General features: G+C 34.5%; 1 long non-coding RNA gene across 4 annotated transcripts in view; it reads right to left on the reverse strand.

The window, feature by feature from the left end:
- Positions 1-25,956, reverse strand: part of LOC137488668 (uncharacterized) — a 116,461-nt gene that overhangs the window by 64,971 nt on the left and 25,534 nt on the right. For all 4 annotated transcript variants that reach the window (XR_012395901.1, XR_011007807.2, XR_012395903.1 and 1 more), the window contains one exon: positions 18,272-18,386. This is a non-coding gene — a long non-coding RNA (uncharacterized lncRNA). The remainder of the gene's footprint in view (positions 1-18,271; positions 18,387-25,956) is intronic.

Below are 25,956 nucleotides of genomic sequence, written 5' to 3' on the forward strand. Positions count from 1 at the left end.
TTGTATGATCTCATTTACTCATTGATTTTCCTTTGGCTTAGTCTCTATTACAGAGTTCGCCACAGCGGAATGAACCAGCATATTTTTTACACAGCGGATGCCCTTCCAGTAGCAACCCAGTATTGAGAAACACCCATGTTATGATACTTCAAATTGGGTATTGACTACACTGTAGCTGTTTAATTCCATGCTAAAACACTTGACAATTTGGGGGAATCAAACCCAAAGGCCATAACACAATACACTGGACCTTCTGATTGCAGGCCATGCTTTCTGACATTCATTCACCTAATGATTACCACTGAAACTGACTGACCCTCTCGACTGGAAGAGAAACACATAAGGAGAGATAAGACTGTGAGACCTACTTACCACATAGTCCTAAATATATCCACCACTGACCATTTTCAATACATCTGAGCTTTCCCATAGAGATTACATGTTGGATGTATGTGTATGTGTGTGTGTGTGTGTGTGTGTGTGTGTGTGTGTGTGTGTGTGTGTGTGTGTGTGTAGGCATGTCCCAGTTTTAACTGGGTCTCTGCTATTGAGCATTCAGGTGATCTACTAATACAAGTCTGTAAAATTTAACATATGACTTTTACAAAATAAGAAGAATGAAATTAATAGATAACATTTACATAATGTTATTAGCATTTAGGGTTAAACAAATACATTGCTTTTCTGACTAACCAAATTATAACCAATATTTTCCAACAACGTCTGATTCTTATTAAATGCTTCTTTTTGGTGAAAGATGCAGTAAAATTATAGTCTTTTAAAAAGCTTGCATTAATCAACAATGTATTTTAGTAAATTAAAAACATTCAAAGTGACCAATAAATTTTTCAATGTTCATTCATTCATTTTATTTTCGGCTTACGCCTGTTTCACACCGCAAGCGAAAGCAGTGCGCGAGCAGCGTGTGCGCAGCGCGAATAGAGAGCAGAAGCAGCACGCAGGCGTTTGCCTTTTACACCAGATGTGTCTGCAGAGCACAGCTCTTCGGCAGCTGCTGCAGAGATCAATCTATTTCTGTCTATTCTATCTAGTTACATATCTCTCTCTATACACATACACTTATTCAAAAAACTTTTTTATCTGCACTAAGGCCCTTGGCAACCTCCTCTTATGCTGTTTCTTAAACCTACAAGTCTTTATTTTAGAAAGTATATAGATCATACAGTACTGTATTCTCAAGCTCTGTCCAGCGGCAGAGTAACAGCTCGTGCAAAGGATGAGACGGACAAAAGTAATTAATGCGTGCCCTTCTTTTACTTATTTTTGTGTTGTCAGGTTCACAGTGTAAACAACTCTCGGGTAGAATAACTTGAGTGAACATAAACCAAAGCCGAATAAAAACTTTCTTCCTCTGCTTCATCTACACAGCACACAGTGAGCTCACATCATCTAGCATGCATGTCGAACTACCCACAATACACTTCGCTATACAACTCCCATAAACAGCAAGTCTTAAAGCTGCCACTTCTATTTCCCCTCTCCTGCAACACTAGCGTGCAACTTAAGCAAAACTGATACTAAAATTGTTTTACTTTTGTTTGTTTTTTAGTTCAGGCCTAAATAAATGTTTGTTGCAGGTTTTTAATCGTTTAAGTTCATTTGATTGACCATATATAAATCAGTTGATATTATTAACCCATTTATTGGGTAAAACTGCTACTTTTTACTGACATTCAACGTGTTTTGGTCATTATCAATCCACTGTCACTTTAATTAAGCGTGAGCAGCACGGCAAAAATAGAGCCGGCGCCGAAACTATCGCGGCACTGCTGCTTCAGTGATGCTGTCACCTCGCTCTGACGCGCTACTGCTGCGTGCAGTATGAAAGCTCTAATCTGTTAACATGGACGCCGAAAAAACAAGCGCTGCTCACATGCTGCTGACGCTTGCGGCGTGAAACAGGCTTTAGTCCCTTTTTAAATCTAGTGACGCCACAGCGGAATGAAACGCCAACTTATATATATATATACACACACACACACACACACACACACACACACAGGCGCAGTGGGTAGTCTCACAGCAAGAAGGTTGCTGGTTAGAGCCTCGGCTGGGTCAGTTGGCATTTCTGTGTGGAGTTTGCATGTTCTCCCCGTTTTCTCATGGGTTTCCTCTGGGTGCTCCGGTTTCCCCCACAAGTTCAAAGACATGCGGTACAGGTGAAATAAATGAGCTTGTAAAAATTTAAAAGTGTATTGGTGTTTCCCAGTGACTGGAAGGGCATCTGCTGTGTAAAACATATGCTGGATAAGTTGGAGGTTCATTCCACTGTGGCGACCCCTGATTAATAAAGGGACTAAGCCAAAAAGAAAATGAATAAATATATACACATTATGTAGTAAGCTTTTTTAAATCTAACCACATTTAGAATAACGTTAACTGGACTAATGAACTCAAATCTGGCTAACGTTATACTATTTTTTAAAATTGAGCCTACTAAAAAAACAAGTAATATTTTAAAGATACAAACTAAATGAACAACATTAATAAGTTGTGGAATTAGCAGTTCATAATTAGCAGATGTTTTTCTATTATTACTAGTATTATAAATTTAAACACCATAATGAATTTGAATCAGTCACCAATATTCAGCCCTTAATTGGAAGAACTAGAAACTCTGTCAAAACAATCTTGACAAACCTTTTTTGCAGTTCTTGCTTTGTGTGTGTGCAATCGAGGATGCGAACGAGTAAGTGTGTCCCACTGTGTGAGAAAGTGACAGCTTCAAAAGTGTGTTGCGACAGGCATGTATGAATGCATGCGCTCTCAGAATCTGTGTGACACGGAGCACAGGAGGAGCCGGGCGACCTTTGACCTTCGATGTCAGAATCAGACAATCGTAAAACAAAGACAAGAGAAGCTTCGAACCCTTTTCACCTCAACGGCATCGGTAAAAATCAATGCATGTGTGTTTACTTTTGCGATAAGAAGTAAACAGAGTAAAGCGCAGGAATTTCTACCAGCAATAGATGCCTGGCTGTGTGACCTCCAAACACAGATACATGCATGTGTGTGTATGAAGTTGAAGGTGTTAGATTACAGAAATAGAGCGGTCTGTGTGTCGCCGGTGTTATCAGTAGCTAAGCTCTTATTAGCTGTGTGCTTTGAAGATGTCCTAATAGCTCTGCTTCAGGGGATACAACTACAGAGTCTCTCTTTCACTTATTGATTTATTAAACAGCGGGTTTTCCCCATCATAACACTCTTTCTTTAGCCCTCTTATTCACATTAGATTGTCTAATAAAGGGATTCTTGCATTAAAGGTTCACCTACTGGATGAAGTGTTTGTTGATAAACTTCTGCCTGTCAGTAAAGTTGAGCTACCTTAGGTTTGCACAATACTCAAAAAATATGTGATATGGGATGTCGAAATATCGGTCATTCTTACAATATAACATTTCCATAGAAAAATACTTTTTTAAAATCATTTATTAACTTCACAATATCACAATAAACAGGTAAAGGATTTTTCAGATCTAATTCATTTTAATTATTCAAATTATTAATTAAATAAAAAAAATGTCAAGGTGCAAACATTTAGCCTTTAAAACACTATGAATGAGTGAAAACCTCAGCACATATTCTCACTATTCAGACTGATTGGCTGTTGTCACCCAGCAGACAAACAACATCATAAGACATTAATATTGGGTTAGATTTAGGTTGCCAGCGTCTAAGGACAATGTTATTTTGACGTTCAATAATGACATAAACGACGTTGACACTTTGTTGATTTTAGGTTGTGTTGGAAAGTGACCAAAATCCAACGTTGAGCCAACATCTTAAACCAACATCAGATTGACGTCAAATACTGACATTTATTCGTCAGGTATGGAAATCAAAATCCAACTTCTGATAGATGTCATATTGGTAACATCCACATAACATCAAGCTGTAACATTATTAGACGTTGACATTTTGCTGTTTTTAGGTTGCGTTGGAAAGTAACTAAAATGCAACATCTGTCCGACGTTGGACATTAACGTCGGTCTGACGTTGACTTCTGACATCAACCTGATTTTCCTTTCCAAACGAAATGCAATGTCCCACAATGTTGGGGTACAATTTTAATCTGACCTCAAGTGCCTGCTGGGCATTTTCCTCTCTGGTCTCAACTCCAGCTATAAGTATTTATTTTCAGCTCTGTGTTCATCTTTGGGTCGCTCCAGCCAATAGCAGAACAGCACCTACTTGGGAGGTGATGGGTAAAGATAGCAAGGCACCATCTGATTGATCTAATTTAAATAATCAACCAGTACATTAAATAAATGTAATTTATCACACATCTGTGATATGTACCATATATTGCATGTACTATTATATCGTTGACGACAATTTTGTGATATAAAATGTGCAGCCTGAAGCTGCTTGATTATGGTAACAATCCTAAGTCCGTTAAAATCAGTCTTAAAAACGATAAGTAGTGGGCAATAATATCAACATCTCATTTCAATTTAGATATTAAAATAATAAAATAAAAACAGTAGATATAACAAAAGCTCAAAAGTAATTTTAACAGGAAAAAAAATTATAAATGAAATGAAATTGCTGGTAAAGACAAGTCTCACGAGTTTAGGTTTTAGTGTCAGGCCTGTTCTGTGAAAAGTGGTATCAGTGCGACAAAAACGGCTGGCACAGTTGTGTTTGTAAAATTTAAGCACTGACTTAAATTTAAGCACTGATTTCGATACTTAAGCAAAAATAATGTTATTTAAATTAAGCAACAATCATGATAGTCTATCAAACTATTAAATTAATTGAATACTTGATTGGTGTGAATGGATCAAGAGCATACAAGAAGAAAACATGCAATTTTAGCTATTAAAGTATTTGCATATTCTACTAACTTGCATTGTCAAGCCATCTGATTCATTATGGAGTATATTTTAGCCTTCTAAGAAAAAACGACATGGCTCAGACCTTCAAGCTTCACACGGCACGACAGTCAGGGGTGTCCTAGCTGACCTTATGGACCCCCAGAGCCCGTCTGACTGACTCTGTCTAATTCTCAATGCCTAGTAATCCATTAACACGGTCAGTTAAGTTTGGTGGGAAGCAAACCATTAACGCATGACAGACAACAGTTTGCTAAATAGAGGGGAAATTATTGCTTGTTTATTTCCTGCACACTAGAAACATATTCTCACCAGAAACACAGAGACAGGAACAATATGCTTGCGAAACGTTTCTTGCCCTTTAAGTTGACTTCAAAGGAGCAGCAATAATTATAAACAGGAATAAAATCATAATTAGAGGGAACATTTCATTTAACTAATTATATCACTTTAAGTATTATAATTGTATAATATGAGCTTCCCGAGGACTCTCAGGATTCTCCTTAATTAAAGGCGAAAACAATATAGAATACGACAAAAACATTCATTTATTCAGATGTAACACTGTATTTACATTTAAATTACTTCTTTGTACTGTTGAAACAGTTATGTAGTTAACTTGAATAATTTTTTTTATAATTTTTTTATAAAATACTGAAATGCTTTTCCATATCTCAGTTAAATGTGCAACTAGAAGTGAGACATGTGCAGGATTATTTCTAAAAAATAAAAAACTAACTTGTATTTACTTATGGTTTTTACTCAGTGAATTACAAATGAATATATATATAATAGTACTATTTGTAATATACAATATCACCTTTAAGCATTAGTTGGAATACAGAAAAACAAACAGATTAAAAAGAAGTATAAAACATTAACACTAAAATAAATTATTAACATTACATGAAAATTTAAAATGTTGCTTTGGCTACTAGATAAAATAAATTTAAACGTTTGGACGAAACCCATAAATTAAAAAAATAAACAAAGACTAAATATTAATATAAAAATATCCTAATTGTTATGATAACCAGCAATCGAGCAGTTGCAGTTCTGAAGAACTACAATTCGGCCACTGAACTGAACTATAACTCCCAGAACTTTTTGCACTCATCAATTCCGGCCATAGCTGACAATAATCCGAATACTGACACACACACATAGCTATAGCTCTCTACACTGATTACATGGAGTATATACACCTCACATTTACATACACATTGCTGAGTCTTGTTTACAACATTACAAAGCATTTTTCCCGTTTGCTTGCTGTGTTTTCAATCCTTGTCTTGTTTACCATTTAGATTCTTTTCCTCCTGTCCTGACCATTTGTCTGTTTCTGACTATGCACTTTGGATTACCCTTATGTTACTGTTTTGGACCATTGCCTGCCTGACTTTTCTTGTTATTAAACTGCACGTGGATCTTTGTTGCAAGACAATAATAATAAGACTAACATTAAAATGAAAACTGAAGATAATATAAAATGACATTATACAGTTAATAGTAAAACACTGGGGCTCTTTTCTGTGTGTCTGAGCATTTGAGTGACAACACTGGCTCAAGTGTGTTTACCTAATTAACAATCCAAAGAAGGATAATAGGAGTTCTCTGAAAATAACTGTTTTGAAAATAATTAACTGCAATACTTTTTACTGCCACCGGGAAACATAAAATCTCAATTTAGCTTTAAGCACAACCATTTTGTCACTATAGGTGAAAGTTAATCTCCTTGTCTTTAAGATAAAGATCAGCACTGTGCAATTAGCGGATTTCTAATTAACTAATTTCTAAATGGCCGATCCCTAACCCAACCCATCAACTCCTTTTATCGGCAAGGCAAAACACAAGACATAACCTGTTTTCACATTCAACATACTACCAACCCAAAGCTCTCACGATTGGATTTCCAGTTTCAAACACAACCAAACTTCTTTAATCTCCAGCCAACAGTGCGCTAATGCAATAACTTTAATCAAAGAGATAACAGTGCGCTGTGACACTGGAAAATGTCCCATCACACTTTATACATTTCTGATGTTTCGGTTTAGCAGAGAGTGTCAGAGATTGAGTCCGACTGGATTATTATGGAAGAATCTAGGTTACATACAGTTGAAGAGTCCATTCGATGTTGTATTCTTCTCTAATTTCCTGTCAAAAAATATTCAGTTATAATTTAATCACCCTTTACTTTTTTCGATCCTTTATAGTTTCTGTTTTCTGTTAAACACAAGAAAAAAAGAAAAGAAAAAAAGAAAAATAATTAAAATCTGTAAACATCGACTCTCCTTGGTATTTGTTGTTCCTACAATTGAAATCAATGGTTACAGGTTATCAGCTTTCTTCAAAATATCTTCTTTTGTGTTCAACAGAAAATAAACTTTAAGGTTTGAAATCAGTTGAATTTGAAGCAAATTTTAGTTTTTAAATGAACTATCCCTTTAAATCCTTCTATCACCACCTGGACGAATGTGTACACCAAAACAGTAGGAAACGGATCTAAAGCACACACTTTGGGGAATCCAAAAATGAACTGCATCTCTTCTACTAAGAGCTACTGTAAACTCATTTGGCACATGTATATATCATTTAATGGGGGTTTATGATGACACAATACGATGTCTGTGTTTGTTATCTGCACAGCTGTGTGGTTGTTAATCTCCAGTTGTCATCTCACCATTGATGGAGTCATATCTTCAGGCAGAGCTGGAGGTATTGAAGGGCTTTTTCTACCTGGTTCATTCACAGCCTCTCTCTCTCTCTCTCTCTCTCTCTCTCTCTCTCTCTCTCTTTAAGATACTTGATTGCACTATTGCTCATTCATACAAACACTAAATCACTCGAGATGAGAGTATAAGAGTATAAGTGCTCTTCGGTAAATAGATGTGAAATTAGACAGTTTCTTATAGTTTTATTGTCATACACAATGCCATTCACAAGTATTTAAGCCGGATTAAGCCAAATTTCCTTCAGCTTAGTCCCTTATTTATCAGGGGTCAAACAGCAGAATGAATAGCCAACTACTCCGCCATAGTTTTACGCAGCGGATGCCCTTCCAGCTGCAACCCATTACTGGGAAACACTCTCACATTCACACAAACTCATACACTACGGCCAATTTAGCTTACCCAATACACTTATAGCCGTGCCTTTGGACTGTGGGGGAAAATGGAGCACCCAAAAGAAACCCACGCGAAAACGAAGAGAACATACAAACCCCACACAGAAATGCCAAAGGGTGCAGCCAGGATTCAAACCAGCAACCTACTTGCTGTGAGGTGACAGTGCTTCACAGGTAACATATAAAACGTAGTATGAACATTGTATTTTGAATATGCTACCATGGTACTATTATGCTTTTGAACATGCATCATAGTATAATGATATGTTTCAAAATGAACAATATTACCATTCACACAGCCTGCAAAAGCTCAAAAAACAATCAAATAATGTTTTAAAGGCAAGTTTCGAAAAGATCTGTAATTGACTTATTATGAAACTATGTACTTCATAAATGCGAAAATTCAGTTCAATTTGAGTCACTTTGTCTCACAGAACAAAACACTTTATGAAAAATAAAAGTGCATAACAGAAAGAGACCAAACACAAAGAAAGACTGTTAAATAGCTTTGAATTGCTTGAGATAATATCACAGATTTTTAATGAGGGGCTGAAACTCTCCTCCCTCTCTACGCAATCTCAGGATTTATTGGGTGGACCAAATATTTACACAAGTTTTTCTGCAAAATCCTGCTTGTAGACTTCATTTTGTTTTGTTTTTTGCTATTTTAAAATTTTGGCAACATATTAAAAGCACAAAATGCAACTTTCACTCCTAGAGGGTGTGTATTCACAACAAACAAAGGAGCAGTTTGATGACGCCATGACTGAATGTAGAATTATGCAAGTTGTCATCTTCATTGCTCCAGCAGAATCAAGTACATGGATGATCCAAGATATTGAAGACTTATTATCATGGTAGTATGAAGCAAAATAAGACTAAGAAGCAATTGAGAGACGACAATGAGAGATGACAAGCTCGACCCAGCATTAAAACAGCAGAGCTTTAACTATGCCATAGGCCACCTTCTGGTTCCTCTGGATGAGGGGTTTATTCATACAAAATACATTTTAGGGTTCTGCTCTAATGCTGCTTTAAGTGTAATTAAATGCACAAATTATCAAAGCATCTTTGGCCTTTTCCTGTTTGCTATAAAACCAAACTGGAAATCGAAAATGTATGATGTCATCAGCATGGCCACACAGGACTTAAAATTGCTTATTTCTCTAGATTTAAACATTCTTCATAACACTTGGGATAATGTAACTGCATAAGTCAGCAAAATATATAACACTTTTCCAGTGGTTGTAGGACATTTTAATGAAAAAAATTCATATATTGTGCCTTTACCACACATTGGACCCACTGAGCAAGATTTTTAGCATGAGCTGTTTTTTTCACATTCGTGTAAAACTCATACTCATAAAAATTTGTGCTAAATGTGCAAATAACTCACTATATTTTAAATGTTGTATTACTAATCTAGGGCAAAAGCTCAGCCAAGATGATATGGAGGTTGCAAATGTTTTGAAGAATACACATGTAAGATACAACGGTTAGAACAGCCCTTCAGTAGGCATGTACTGTAAATGTACCCTTCGTCACTGCATCCTCAAGCAGACTATAAAAAAAGACAGACCTATGTGATAAATGCCACCATGATCCCATATTACAATCCACATCTGTGTGTGGTCCTGAACAAATCCATGATTATCTGTAAGTCACTGCAAACGAGAGGTAAACGAAAGAGCAAGACAGAGACAAAAGTACAACAGCCAACCCAAGAGGACCAGATCTCATGCTCCAAACTAAAACAAAGAGAGGAGAACAAAAGGTAGAATGAAAAAGAGGAGCACAGAAGACTGAAGTGTCTGACTTTTGCAGCGGAAAGTCCTCTTTCTTCTCCTGGACAGCTGAGGCTCTTATTATGGGATTAAAGCTAAACATTGGCCCAGTGGAATGTTCTGTTGGTTTGGGCTGTGATGTGTGTGTGTGTTTGGCCGATTGCCCAGGGTGCCAGATCAGTTTCGTTGATGTGTGTGTGTGAGGCGAGGAGGGAGATCTATAAGGAACAGCTGCCGTAAAGCGCAGAGGGGCACTTAAAGTACAAGGTGACTCTGACGGATCTCTTAAAATATGACTTGCCTCCAGTGCGTTTGCCACCTCGAGTGCCCACAGACCACACCGCAACAACACACACTGTATTCCAGAGCAAGAGCTAAAGCCATCGGTCACCACAACCATGCTCAAGAGTTAGCAAAATGGCACCAATGCCTGATATTTAAATGTAGATCATTATCGACCACTATTTTTATGTTATAGCTATCTTTAATAGACAAATGTTAACATGTCATTTTAAAAATAAAATAGACAATACAACTCAAATTTATAAATCAATCCATTTAAAACGCAACAACTTATTTGAGACATATCCAGAGTTTCTACAGGTTTCATAAAAAAAGATCTCTAAAGATGTCGTTTTAAATTAAAGAAATTTGTGTTTTTGAAACTAATGAAGACAGCAGAAGTCAATAATTCATTTGAATTATTTAGCCTGACATGTTTACTGCTCCAAATTTTTTATAAATATTTCTCAAAATAGAAAATAGTCTTTAAAGGGGAAAAGTTTTTTTTTTTTTTTTTTTTTTTTTTTTTGTAAGTAGAAAAGTAGGCCCATGCCTACTTTCACATCTTACAAATGACGAGTTCTTCCTTATAACTGTTGGTATAACTACAGCAGGTAGCTTTTGGAAAGACATTCAATGCTCTACACTTAAACTATGGATGGAATTCCTGATTGAGAATGTGTCATGTCAGAAAAAATGAAAGCCAAAATAAATGGCAATCATGTGAAAATGTATATATGGGAGAATTTTATTTTCTTCACTTAAACTAGGGCTGGTTGACTAATCGAAAGTAATCTAAATCAACATTCAAAACCTCTAATCGATCTAATTTTTTCAAGCCAATTATTTCAATTAGTTTCCCTACCATGTGTGGAGTCACGTGACCTCATTCTGTTAAGGCTGAAATATATTTATTATATTTTGATTTATACTTATTATATTATTATGATATTATACATCTGCCAAGGCCACAAGTGTCCAGCGCAGCCTTTGCATACCCGCACAGTCGCACACCTATCAAAAGAACGTACTTGCACATCTTAATAACGCGTAGCGCAAGCTTTGTGATTGGTCGGTTTGGTAGGGTTAACAACGGTGGGCAGTGCAGAGAGCCGTGTTTTAGGCAATGTGTGTTTTAATTTCAGTTGTTCAGCGTTGAAGCTCAATAAATAATCATAGAGAGTAGATAGTGTGTGTTTCCTTCAACTATTATAAAATCAAGTTATAGACCATTTAAAAATCTCTCACTTGTAATATGAGAACATATTTACAAAACTTGTCATTGAACTATGAGGGCAAAAACATAAAATAAATAAATAAAATATTCGTTCATTAATCTTTATCGAGTTAAAATGTTCAATTAATTGAGATTTTGATATTAGGCCAAATCGCCCAGCCCTAACTTAAACTATAAAGTGTCTATGCTGTGGAAAAATCCAACTTACAGATTGCTAACTCAGTTTAAAATTGTAAGTTAGGTGGACATATTTTGAGCTCAGAGTTGAATTTACCCATAAAACAATTTAACTGCAAGTTTGGAACTGTTTGTTCAATGAAATAAAATAAAAAATCAGTTGAGGAGACTTTGAATTTTGATTTCTTCACTTGAGCGTTTACCACTGTAAAAAAATCAAAAGTTAAGTTAACTTGAAATTTTAAAGCAACTGACTGTAAAGACATTGAGTTTATTAAGCTTCAGTGGTCGAAGTTGTGCCAAATTATTCCATAAAGCATCATTGACATTAAACCAGCCTTTTTAGTCAACTTAAAAAAATTATTTGGCACAACTTCAACCACTGAAGCTAAATAAACTCAAAATTTCTTAACTCAACTTCTTAAGTGTACCCTGTTGTGCTCTGTAGTATTATCTTGATGGATTTGTTACCGTTTTCCTAATAATTTTTCAAAATTTGTATGCATTTTGTATTTTTGTATATTATGTTGTATTAAGAGAAAACAAATAAAAACAAAAAAAAGTATGCTCCCCTTTTAATTTTTTTTTCTTTTTTTAAATATTTCTTAAATGATCTTTAACAGAGCAACAAAATTTTTACAATATGTCTCATAATATTTTTTTCTTCTGGAGAAAGTCTTATTTTTTCGGCTAGAATAAAAGCATATATATTTTATTATTTAAACATTTTAAGCTGTATAGAAGTGTCTTGAAAAATATCTAGCAAAATATTATGAACTGTCATCATGCAAAGATAAAAGAAATCAGTTATTAGAAATGAGTTGTTAAAACTATTATGTTTAGAAATGTGTTGAAATAATCTTCTCTCCGTTAAACAGAAATTGGTGGAAAAATAAACAGGAGGGCTAATAATTCAGGGAGGCTAATAATTCTGACTTCACCTGTATGTAATTTCTCTATAGGGTATTTACAATAAAAAAAAAAAAATCATTCCCTATAGAAAAGGTGAGCAGGCTTGGCGGCTTCAATTTCCTTTCATCCAAAAGTAACATGTACTTATTATTTCATGAACACAACTCTGACCTTTTTAAATAAACCATTAGTCTGACTCACACGGACTCGCACTCACGCAACGAGAGTATGAGCGTCATTATTTACTTTATGCTTCGTTTATTAATTTCTTTGTTCTTCTATTGAGTCACAGTGCAGCATCGGATGTGAAAGTCAGACTGAGGGAGTGTGTGTAGGGTGTGCTTTGACATAATTAGCTTGCGTCTCTGTTGGGCTTAAGCTATAAGTGATGAATACAGAAATGACTCACATAAAATTACACCAGAGGTTATACAATTATAAAAACAAATACACTTAATATCTAACCCAATCAGTTAGGTAGACACTGAAAATCTGTCAGTCACAATCTGTTTCCATAAGATACAAGAAGTGTGCACCATTTAACTAGCTCCCCTGTCAAACCATACGGATATGCAAATTAGGTCACTCCCATAATTAGCAATGATTTAGCATAACGAGGTCAAGCTCCAGGCCTCATATGCTTCAGCGATCACTGTGACAATCTCTACACTACACAGGTTTTATTTAAACAGCTAAATTCACTTCATTTCTAAAATTATTGACTACGTTAGCAGTACTATCCACATGTGTTCAGACCGTATATAATAATAATAATAATAATAATAATAATAATAATAATAATAATAATTCTGTCCACAGGAATTCTTAGCAAGCTTAGTTAAGTCAACCCCATTTTCTATTCTATTAGTAGCTATAAATAGTGCCTAAAACTACAGGAATTAATTTAAACAACATAAATTACAAACAACAGAAATGTTTTATCACAATTTTGTTTATTTAATGAGCTCAACCAAATTTTCAGTAAACAGATTGAATGCAGCATTTGTATTAATACTGTATTTATTATTTGTAATGTTAAATTAATGTTTTATTTATTTTTAAAGTGTATCAATTTTGTTACGTATTACTTTTTTCATATTTAAAATCTAAAATCAACTAATCGTTTGTACATTATAATATTGTGTGTTATAATAATCATAAGTGTAATTTGTAATGATTTGTTTAAATTTTTTCAATGATCTAAATTCAACCCCCGCACCATCTCAGCTTTTCTCTATAATTCAGCCAATTATATTTTCATGGTTAGGAGAAAAGCATAAAGGCGGTCGCCAAGCTTTCACATTGTTTTGTATATGTTGCTCAGCAACACGGACAACTCCAAATAGTGTTAAAAGCGGCACATATTGTATTTATAAGGTTTAATTCACCCAAAAACGTCATTTCTGTCATCATGTAATGATGTATTCGCGGCTGTAAAATCACGCATGAGTTGACGCACTGTTTATTTCTACATAGAAGACGCACGTGTGCTTGCCAATGATGTCTCCTTTAGTATGCAAAACCTGCATAGGCTGTGAAAAACAGTTAATAAAGTTAAACTACGTTCAGTTTGTTGCAAACTGAACTTAAAAGGGACGGCAGTGAAAAGTGAAACCAAAAGTGTGCACATCATTTTAATGATTATATTGCATAGAGTTAGGTTTACGACAGGCATTTGACATGTTTTTTCTTTCATAGCGAACACAACATTTTGTGCATGAAAATAAATATTTAACAGTGTCAGTATAACAACTACTCCAGCCTATGTAATGTTGAATATAATTCAAAAGGGAATCTGATAATGACAAATGTTTCATTTTACCAGTGAAAAAATGGTCTAATAATGTTGTCAATGACAAATGACAAGCATATGTCTCAAACATTCAACTTTAGAATTACTAATAGTTGTATTTTGATGCCATAACTTTACTGTGATTTAACAACCAGGACATATTCCACCAGTCAAAGTCTATGCAAAATTTAGCATTTTAACCAACAGTAGACCTACACATAGACCTGATAATGTTAACCATGTTTAAGAAATAATAATAGCCTACTCATACTACTCATATAAAGCATACTCTTTTCTATATCCGCAGAATCATGAGAAAAGATGCAAACTTGATTTTAAGTTAAAAAAAAAAATGTGATTGTCATTTTAGCCAAAATTGTGCAGCCCTAATAGTTCCCCAAAGTGAAAGTGCAGCCCATATTATGAAGCACAACGTGGATATCAGTCGATATTAGATATTTGATCTTTTAACAGCTTAATTCAACTTAAAAACACTAGCAGATGTAATAATTACAACATTTCAAAATTATATATGGGAGATTCAAAAATTGTGGGTTCATTTTGTGTCTTCTAGAGCAGTGTTTCCCAACTCTGTTCCTGAAGGCACACCAACAGTGCACATTTTCAACTTCTTTCTAATCAAACAAACTTGAATCAACTTATCAGAACATCAGAAAGGGTTCCAAAACCTGAAATAAATGGGTCAGATAAGGGAGACCTCCAAAACATGTACTGTTGGTGTGCCTCCAGGAACAGGTATGGGAAACACTGTGATAGAGGAAACTTCTATTATTTTTAAAAAGCTTGAATGAAACTCGTTTTGAATAAAAAATACTAATTTTATTATGTTATATCTAAAAAACAATGTTTGAACGTGTATTTAAGGACATTTGTTTAATGACCATACCATCTAAATAACCTTTAATAAAGTCTATGCAAACAAACACACTGTTTCAGTAGCTAGTGCGAGAATCTATTTTCGTTAAGGTCAAAACCTGTGCTAAAACTAATGGAGACATATGGGGCAATGAGACATAACAAAGAAACACCAAAACACTCAAAGGGAACTCGTGCAGTGAAGACCCACACACAAAGAGAAGAAAGACAAAACCCAACTGAATCATCAGAGCAATTACTGTGCTGAAAATTAGCATAGGTTTAGCAAAGCCAGCACACAAATGATCTTCAGCACCTCCATCTACTCCTGCACTCCAGTGTGTCGCTTGATTTCTTTTATCTCGAGATAGATTGATTTGGCTGTATAGCTTTAGGCAAAACTCACACACAGCTCTTCATCATGACTGAGGTGACACAAACACAAAAGATTCCTGGTGCTCACATTGTCAGCCATCTGATTCATTAGTGTTCATTAGCAGACCACTATCAACCGGGTCAGTCCTCATTGTAACCACAGCTGAGAGACTCACACCACAAAACACACACACACACACATGTCTGTATTTGAAAGTAGTGTGTGTGTGTGTGTGTGTGTGTGTGTGTGTGTGTGTGTGTGTGTGTGTGTGTGTGTGTGTGTGTGTGTCCACAAGTAATGTACCAAATATCCCCACGTGACGTGACGTCTATGAGAAGTCATCATGAAGTTAGCTGCACTTACATGTGTGTGTCCACAAGCATAGTATTAAATGTCCCCACAAGTATAGCAATGCCATTACATTTTGACTTTGTGAGGACAAAATTGGATGAAAATGGCTCATAAATCACACGGAATGAATTAAAAATGTACTTTGAAAACTATTTTGAAAACGTGAAAAAGCAGAGTGTTTCCTTTGAGCTTTGTAGACACCTCCAAAGGGTGTTAAAAGCATCACATTCTGTATTTGTAAGGTTTAATTCACTCAAAAATGTCATTTCTGTCATAATGTAACGATGTATTTGCGGCTATGAAATCTCACATGAGCTGACGCACTGTTTATATACTACCGAGAAGACGCCAGTGGCCACCAATGATGTCCCCTTTAGTAAGCAAAGCCTGCATAGGCTGTGAATAACAGGTAATAACAAGTATAGCAACGCCAGTACATTTTGACTTTGTGAGGACAAAACTGGAGGAAAATGGCTCATAAATCACACAAAATGAATTAAAAATGTACTTTGAAAACTGTATTTTGTATTTTGAAAATGTGAAAAAGTAGAATGTTTCCTTTAAGCTTTGGGTATAGTTAGTAGAGTTGCAGTAGGAGGGATAAAATTTAGTTTGTACAGTAACTAAAATGAATTTAGTTTGTGCGAAGTCCCCATAAAGGTAGCTTTATGTAAAAAGTGTTCCTGATTTCAGCGGTAAAAAAAAGTAAAAGAAATATACCATAAATAACCATATATTCACCCTCCCAGAATTCCCTGCATGACACTTCAATTTTATACCTTTTTGTATGCATTACATTTCTTTTCAGTTTTCTCTAGTTTTATGTTACATCTAATGTTGATAAAGAATGTTTATTGCATTACTTTAATTTTATGTGTGTTATATGACGGTGTTTAGTGGTTGTGGGAAGGACACTGAATGGCTTCCATATATTAGTATGTGTCTCTGCTTGTGGGAAAAGTTGCTTGTGACTTTCTCATCCACACCTGCTTCTTTTTGTGTTTAACTGCTTCCCAAATGGCACACTATCTATCCACTTATGCACTATGTACTTAAGCACTTACACACTCAACAGCTTAGTTTATGCATGTAGCGTCGTCCCAAATGGAACACTAATAGTTTTTTACTAAGCGGAAATTTCCCTGATGACATTTGATGTTTGCCATATTAGTGAAATAAATGACCAAACTACTAAATAATACCTGCCATAGGTATAACCGCATTCACCATCGGGAGGTGGTATAATCACTCTTGTAGGAGAATTTTGCTTTCACGGTCTAAAATAAATAAAGTTATCCAACATGGGCGCCTGAAAGCTCCGCCCCATCTGCTACGTGAGCAAAGCAGCGGCCGTTGAGTGTGTGACGTGTCCTACATTCCACACGTCATTTCGCCGGTTGAATAAGTACATAATCGGGTAAATAAAAGAGCACTTATAATATTTACAGTTTTTAGTGTGAACGCACAACTTACACCATTTATACTACAAAATGGTATAGAAAAGTGCATAAGTATGCAATTTGAGGCGCACCTTTTTTGTATGTTTTATAGAGTACGGTAGTTTACTGTATTTAGAAATTTCATTTGCATTCCTACTGTATTTTTAACAGTTATTGCAGCTATTTTCCAGCTATTAAAGCTGCCGCTTATTTACCATACATTTTACAGATTATTTTTTACAGTGTATGTGTGTTCAAGTATGTGTTAAAGCTATAGTAGGACAATATATCAAAATTCTGAAAAATATTGCAAATGTGCATACAGCAATGTAAATATCACAACGGTTCACGATATATTAGTAATTTAATACAAATCGTCATTGTGGAATTATAAGGTTCTATCTGCATTATGAATGACTTTAAGATATTGAGCTTCAAAGTTTTTGCCTTCCATAGCAAACAATATGCAAACATGCAAACATAAGGAAAACATGCAAACTCCACACAGAAATGCCAATTGACCCAGCTGGGACTTGAACCAGCGACCATCTTGCTGTGAGGCAACAGTGCTAACCACTGAGCCACCGTGTCACCCAATATGAATCAGTATGAGATCACATTATTTCCTAATACCATGCTATCGCACAATTCATTTTTCTTCAATACTGCACAGCCTTATTTTAAACTCATCTGAACAAGAAACGGATCTATAGGTGAATTCGAAAAACTGTCATTCATTAATCCCAACCAGTGCTATCAAAAATCCAAAAAAAAAAAAAAGAGCAAAAACGCTGCAAAAGCCACATAAAAATCACCGTCCTGGTAACTCTCTTAAATCGAATTAAGACATGTGAAATAATCCTATTTTAGTAGGACATGAACATGCTTAATGTATAAAGTGTAAACATATGAATGTAGCTATGGTTATATGTCATATAGAACTATGTGACATAAAAATCTTAAGAAGAAAGAAAGGAGGAAGAGAGAGATGACAGGAGGTTAAAAGGATTTAAGGGCGACAGCTGCTGAAACTTTGTAATCCAGCCATGAGATGATGTCACTCACACTGGCGGGACGAGTCAAGGTCAAGCAGGCCGAGGTCACAGGTTCGAGACGGGACGTTTCTTCAGCTGTCTGTCTGTCTGTCTGTCTGTCTGTCTGTCTGAGGAAAAGAGGGATGCTGAGAGAGAGAGAGAGAGAGAGAGAGAGAGAGATTTTATGAAACAAATGGTTTCATCAACATATGGGAGTTTTCTTAAGGTCAAGGGTGAAGCTGCCGACCCTGAAGCCCAGTCTGTTGGTGTGTCTGTGCGTTTACGACGTTTCGCTTTAAAAGTTCACTTGTAAACTTTAATGATCCTTTACTGCTGCTGTTCTGCCTCATTGCAATAATGTGTCTAATTAGGGATTTGTTTAAATATTAACTCGCAGATCTTTCTCAACTGACACATTTATGTCCTTTAGCCTTCAAAGAGCCAAGCAATGATATTGCAGGAGGTGATATATGCTTTTATGGAATATGTAATAAATGTATACATACTAGGTCAAAGATAAAAGGAGGTTTTCAAGCATGAAATCGATTAAAGTGTAATATAGCTTCAAGCTCTGACCATTGAGCGGGGGTTTATAGTTCTATTTGTTGATATTGTTTATCTTATTGGGATATTGTGTTGATGTTTTTGGGATGTGATTTGCATTCTCCTGTCCAGAGACTGCAGATGAAGTTTAGCTACAGTTGAAATCAGAATTATTAAACCACCCTAAATTATCGGCCCTTCTGTTTATTTTTTCCCCAATTTCGTTTTTTCAGCACATTTCTAAACATAACAGTTTTAATAACTCATTTCGAATAAATTATTTTTTTTATCTTTGCCACAATGACAGCAAATAATATTTTACTAAATATTTATTATGACACTTCTATAAAGCTTAAAGTGACATTTAAAGGCTTAACTAGGTTAATTAGGTTAACTAGGCAGGTTGGGGTAATTAAGCAAGTTATTGTATAATGATGATTTGTTCTGTAGACTATCAAAAAAATATATAGCATGAAAGGGCTAATGAAATAAAATAAAATAGAAAGTATAAAAATATATATATATATATATATATATATATATATATATATATATATATATATATATATATATATATATATATATATATATAATAAATATAAAATAAAAAATAAAATAAACCAAAATATCACAAAATATAAAATAAAAATATTAAATATGAAATATAAAATAAAAAATAAAATAACAATATAAAATAAAATATCAAATGTAATATAATATCAAACAACAAATAAAGTAAAATATAAAATAAAAAATTAAATAAAATATAAAATACAGAAAAAATTAAAAAACACTGGTTTTCAGCCATTTTAAGCCAGATCTTTTTAAATTATGTACAAAATATATTGTTTTATATTTATTTTACACTATGATAAGCATATGTCAGGATAAGCATGATGTTTCATTTTAGAATTGTTTTATATATGTATTACTTATTTAATTCTACTCATAAATTTTGAAATTTTATTACAAAAAAAAAAGTTATTTACTAATTATTTAACTTGTGTGAAATTACTTAATATTGTCATCAATAAGATTTCCGCACTAAAAAGTATAACATAAATTTGTAACTTACATCTTCTTTTTACATTAATTTACATCATAAAACATCTATTTTAGAAAATCGCTCAGAAAAAAAATAAAGTAATACCGATACCATTTCAGTGCATGAGATTAAAGCCCAAATCAGGCTTCACGTGTGAGGTGACGACTTGAATCATGAAGCGCAATTGTAAAGCGCTTCCTCCACTTCCCCCTTTCCTCTTCCCAAGAGTGCAACAAAACATCATTGCAGAGGTCTTAATCCATTCCCTCAGGGGGCTGCTAATTAATTATTTGTTAATGACTTGAGGGAGTTCACAATGACACTCCAGTCGAGACGCTGAGATGTTTGCTGGGTGTAGAGGAAGGGAAGGGGGAGGTTTTTGGCAGACAGATTAACCAGGTTTTGGATTCACTGAACCAGGTGTTTTTTCGGGCCTCGACCAAGAGCTTTTTTGTGTGTGTGATTGCTTTACTAGTTTTTGGAGGCGTGTGACGGTCATTCTTGAAAATGGATCTGCGGCCTCCTAAAGAGTGAAGGTTCAACCTTTTCCTCTCTTGATCCCTGGTTTCTTTCCTGTTCCTCTAATAAAGGGCTGAAGTGTGCGGAGACGTGAAGGGTTTTTTTGGACACCCTGCTGGTTTATGGGCCACCCCTGCCAGACACTTTGACAGGTCAAAATGTTGCACACCAGGGTCAAGAGGAGAACAGGCCTCAGAACTGTGAGTGAATAACACGTGTTTTAAAGAATATAAAGGTTCAGTAGTGACTGACTCCCTCATTACAGAATAGTTGAACTAATGAATGACATTAAAACTTCTGTTATTGATGACATCGATTTTAATAAAACATATATGTCATGGTTTTTCAAAGCAATGTTTTTTTCAAATGCATGTAAAGGTTTATGTGTATTTGTGATCTGTTTTCTTATATTTATAATGTTTCTGACATGTTTTATTTTTTCTATAATTTTGTATAACCTCTGGACAACTGTGTTTCTGTTATTCTTGTATCTCGTATCTTGTGTAAAGAGCTTTGAAAAGTAAGTTTTAAAGGTGCTATATAAAATAAATGATTAGGGTTGTACTAGTTATTTGCTCAGCAGCCCAAACTATTCGACGTAGTCTTCAGAGGTCAGATTTGGTAGCAGTTATTGAAGTGCAGAGAACCGATTCAATGATGGACAATAGAGTCATCCACTAAAGGTGAAAGAAGTTCTGGTACAGTAATTGAATAATCAAATGTGATGTAAAATGTTAAATAACACTGCAGTCTTCATTGTTGATCAACTATAATTCCCAACTCAACATTGTGGATACTCATGATGTGAACTATTGCGAGTGCACACACTGCGATATCGATGCTGAAACGATATATTGTGCAGCCCCAGTTTATACAATATCTTTCATTAAAGTTATTATTTTTGGTGCTTTTTTATTGTAACTTTTGTAATTTTTAACAGCCTTTATTGGACATTTTTAATTATTTAATCCTCTCTTTTTGTTGTACATTAATTTTATGAATTTTACGCCAAGTTTTGATCATTTATTTAACTTTTTAAAATTAATTAGCTTTTATTTTTTATATTTTCAATTGTAGGTTAACTATAGGTATTTTAAACATTAATATCTATAGTTATTATTCTAATTCTTAATAATAGTATATTTTTTCAGTTTTAGTTTCATCATTTTTTTTAGAATCTTAGAACAAAAATTGATACATATTTATTTTATTTACTACAATATTAGTTTTACTTTAAGAATACAGCTGATTTTCAGCCAGTCTCCCAGTATGCAGAAAAGAGAATAGAGATACACTGAAGGCATTAATATCTGGGTTACATAATTCAACCTTCAAGCTGGGGGAGCAGTGTGACCTTGAAACAAAGCATGCAGACACACACACATATGTCTGTGCACAGATTCACCCTCCAGATCCCAGACCGCTGAAGCCCTGCAGACACTGAACAGACTGATTTATTCTGCTTGTAACAATGCAGGTCACTTGACCACACCTCTCTCTCTCTCATCTCAGATGATCATCATTCCTCTACAACTGAGCTCCTCCCTCTTTTTCTGTGACAGTATTTTACTCCTTATCATCACACTGTGCAACTGTTACTGTCCTTCAACAACATTACTAGACTGTGCATTTGTAATGTACAGTCTGGAGGCATATGATTACAATATATGATGCAGTACAGTACAGCAAAGCTAAATCATAAGACAATTCTCTGAGGTGTTTGATCAAAAGATGGACATAGGAGCTAGGTAATTTCTATAATGCTAAAATTCCAATGATCAAGTTAACTAAATGTTAACCTTATAACGATTTTTCTCACCCAAAGGAAAATGTCTTTACTGTAAAAAAAAAAAAAAGCTTGTAGAATTTAAAGCATGAATGATAATTTAATAGAAGCATTTATATATGGAACCAGATCAGTCTCAAAAATAAGACGTTTACAAAATAAAATTTCTACATGCACAGCTTAATTCACATTTACAAAATTCAATTTGTAAGTTCAAAACACAATTCAAATACACACAATTCCAAATCATAAATTTAAGACACGATTCATAAAAACAAAAATACGATTCGTAAATTCTAAACACAGTAAGTAAATACACAAATCCAAATTATAAGCTCAAAACACGATTCATAAATACACAAATCCAAATCATAAATTCAAAACATGATTCATAAAAACAAAAATCCAATTCGTAAATTCTAAACACAGTACGTAAATACACAAATCCAAATTATAAGCTCAAAACACGATTCATAAATACACAAATCCAAATCATAAATTCAAAACACGATTTATAAATACACAAATCCAAATCATAAATTCAAAACACGATTCATAAATACACAAATACAAATTTTAAATTCTAAACGCAGTACGTAAATACACAAATTCAATTTTAGAGCTCAAAATACGAATATATGAAAAAACACGAAATATATGGTGTGCAGCTTTTTGGATTTTGCAATTTGATATGCACAAAATGAGACTCGAAGTGCTTTTTGTGGGATGCTGGCTGTAACTGTAATTTTTCTGTTGAAAATGTACTCTTCTTTTTTTAAAAGAGAATATGATCAACCTTTGATCAAGCCCCTGGATTATGATCAAGCCCCGTCACATTGCAGTAAATTCCACTGCTAGTGTAGTCATAAGAAACTAAATAGCTTTTTGATCGACTACTACAAGCTGGGAAAACGTCAGATAAATATGCCAATGCAATTAACGATATTGTTGAATAGATCTAATATTAACACATTTGCTTGAGGAAGGAATGATGGGGTAGTTAAATTACTATTACTATTTTCCATAACATCTATGCCCTTCCATAACATTAGCTGATGCAAAACTAACAGAGAGCATTATAGCTATTTATTTACTAGCAATCTGTCAACGTTGGGATGTAAAAAACATGGGACAACAAATAGCTTCAAATGATAGAATAAATAGCAAACATTAGAAAATATAGACAAAAAAAAAGGTTTAGCCTATTCAAATCAATGGCCTATCCAGAAATTAAATAAAACTATAAAATCTATTTCACTTTTAATTGTATTTGCATATTGATTAAAGATACTATAGTTATTTAGTGAAGAACAGCAAATGAATCTCTCATTATGTTTTGTTTGATAGCAGAGGTGTAAAAGTAAAAATGCAGAGATCTATAATGAAGCATTCGACTACTTTAGTAACGGTTTGTGCTCATTTAAGACATAATTAGTAGTGTTTAAAATAAAACACGCAGGACGGAGCAAAAAAAGAAAAGAAAAAAATAAGCACTTTTCCGACGGTCCCTTACTGAGAGCTCCGCTCTGTGCGAGGTCTACTGGCTAAACGCAGATTGCGAGAGCTCAAACGGAGCAGTGCTCGTAATGTCGAGCGAAAAAAAAGAAAAAGACAGCTGTGAAACATAACCAGCTTTGTCTTTTTGTAGGAAACACACCTTAGATATTTTTAGGGTAAGAGGTTTTTAAGTTATTGCCGTCAATCGTACTGGTTTTGATTCACCGCAATGTAAATATAGCTGCAGCTATGTGACGTTGCGTGACCCACCTTTGTTTACTGTGCGACCCACTAGTGAGTCGCGACCCACAGTTTGAAAACCCCTGCATTAACGCATGCAATTAATTTGAAACATTTAACGCGTTAAAAAATCAAAGCAATTAACGCAGTTGCAGTTTTTTTTATTCCCTGTTGTGGCCGACATTTGTTCGACATGCAAAGAAATATGGATAAGATCATGGAAGCACTTTTTAAAGGCAAGTTTCAGTATAAAACAATCAATGTCACATTACCAGGCTATCCAGCGTTTTCTCCAGAGTTTTATGCAATTTTGCGTGTTTCATTTTTAACTTTCGACTTTTGTTTTAAAGGAATTTGATACCGCATGGTGAACGGAAAGAAAAACCTCCACATTTCATGACTAGGTGGTCTTTTAAAATATTCAAAAATGACTACTTGCATGGTAGACTCTTAATAAGAGTATTATCTTAAACATATTAAAATCGGAGAATTGGTGTCCATGGAAATGTACTCAGAAAGTGCCAGATGAAGTTGCGAGTTCTCAAAGACAGCGCATTCCTCTGCCTTTCAGCATGCGCCCTCCATTGTATTATTAGGTTTGACGTGTTGACGTGTTTCCCCCTTGTGTGTATGTGTGTGTGTGTATGTGTGTGTGTGTGTGTGTGTGTGTGTGTGTGTGTGTGTGGTGGGGGGGGGGAGGGGGGCACTCGCGCGTTTCTTCACAACAAACCTGCCTAAACATCATTGTCCGTAGCCACTAAATCAAAAAGTTAAGAACTGCCATGAGATTGCGTTGCACTCTCAGCTCACATCCTTCAAAAGAAAAGGTCCACATTGTCCCCGGATAATGTCAACAGACTGGACGGTTTTAGCAACTGGCTAAATGTAAAGGAGGGCTAAGCAAAATTGTTTCTACTTTATAATTAATGTTCTCAACTCACAGCAGTACAACTTTACAATGAGTACAATTGTTGGTATTCAATACTTTATTATTATTATTATAATTTTTCATTTTCCATATTTGCAATGCTTGTATTTTGGCCTTTTTTTGCAGTCCACTTAGAATCCAACTTGGAATTTTTTTTTTTCTTAATTGGCATTGATTGTTTTGAAATTCAAATGGCATTAGCATGCCTGTGTTTTAATTTCTGTAATAAATAATTTGAATTTAAATAGTTTTGTCTTGCATTTACATTAATTTTACATTTGAATAGCCAAAATTACAAGTTTCAGTCTTTTAAATGTAATTAATCGCGATTTATTACGCTTAATTAAAAAAGTGTGATTTTTTCTAAACACAATATGTAAATACACAAATCCAATTTATAAGTTCAAAACACGATTCAAAAATACACAAATCCAATTCGTAAATTCAAAACACGATTTATAAATACACACATCCAACTCATTAGGCGAAAATATATATGATTTTTACTTTTGAATTCACAAATTGTTTTACAAAGTGGATTTTAAAAATGAATTTTATTTCGTAATTATATTATTTTTCAGACTGATCTGGTAAGATGTCAACAGCGTCATCTCAGACATGCACAGTCAGCTGGTGCATGTGTGTGTCCATTTCAGCAAATAGTTTCTGTCACTGTGTGCTTTTTATCTTTCAAAAGATACATATTTAGGAAAATCTGGCAAATGTGAAACTTTTTTTAGTTATGAATTTTCCCTCATATATGATTTTCATGTTTTGCATTTAAGCCATATGCACCTCAAACTATGTACATTAATGGCATGCATGTTTAATCAACCATCGATAAGGTGCATCAGTTTAATGTTTAACAACAAGTAGTTAATGGACAATTAGTTGTTAACATCACCAAAAGCAGCATTCACACTACTGTCGTCAACATGATAATAAAGATTAATATTTGCTGTAAATAATCCAAACAACCAGTGAAGAAACGAAACAGAGTCAGACAATTTTGCAATCTTTACAATCAAAGAACTCATTTACGATACCAAAATGTGTCTCAGATGGCAAAATTGTTTGGGAAAATAAATAAATAAATAAATCACACTACGCGACAGAGCTTAAGGCAGTCTGGCAGTTTCAGCTGGTGCCAGTCTATTT

The sequence above is a fragment of the Danio rerio genome, chromosome 20, assembly GCF_049306965.1.
Source record: "Danio rerio strain Tuebingen ecotype United States chromosome 20, GRCz12tu, whole genome shotgun sequence".
NCBI classification, from domain to species: Eukaryota; Metazoa; Chordata; class Actinopteri; order Cypriniformes; family Danionidae; genus Danio; species Danio rerio.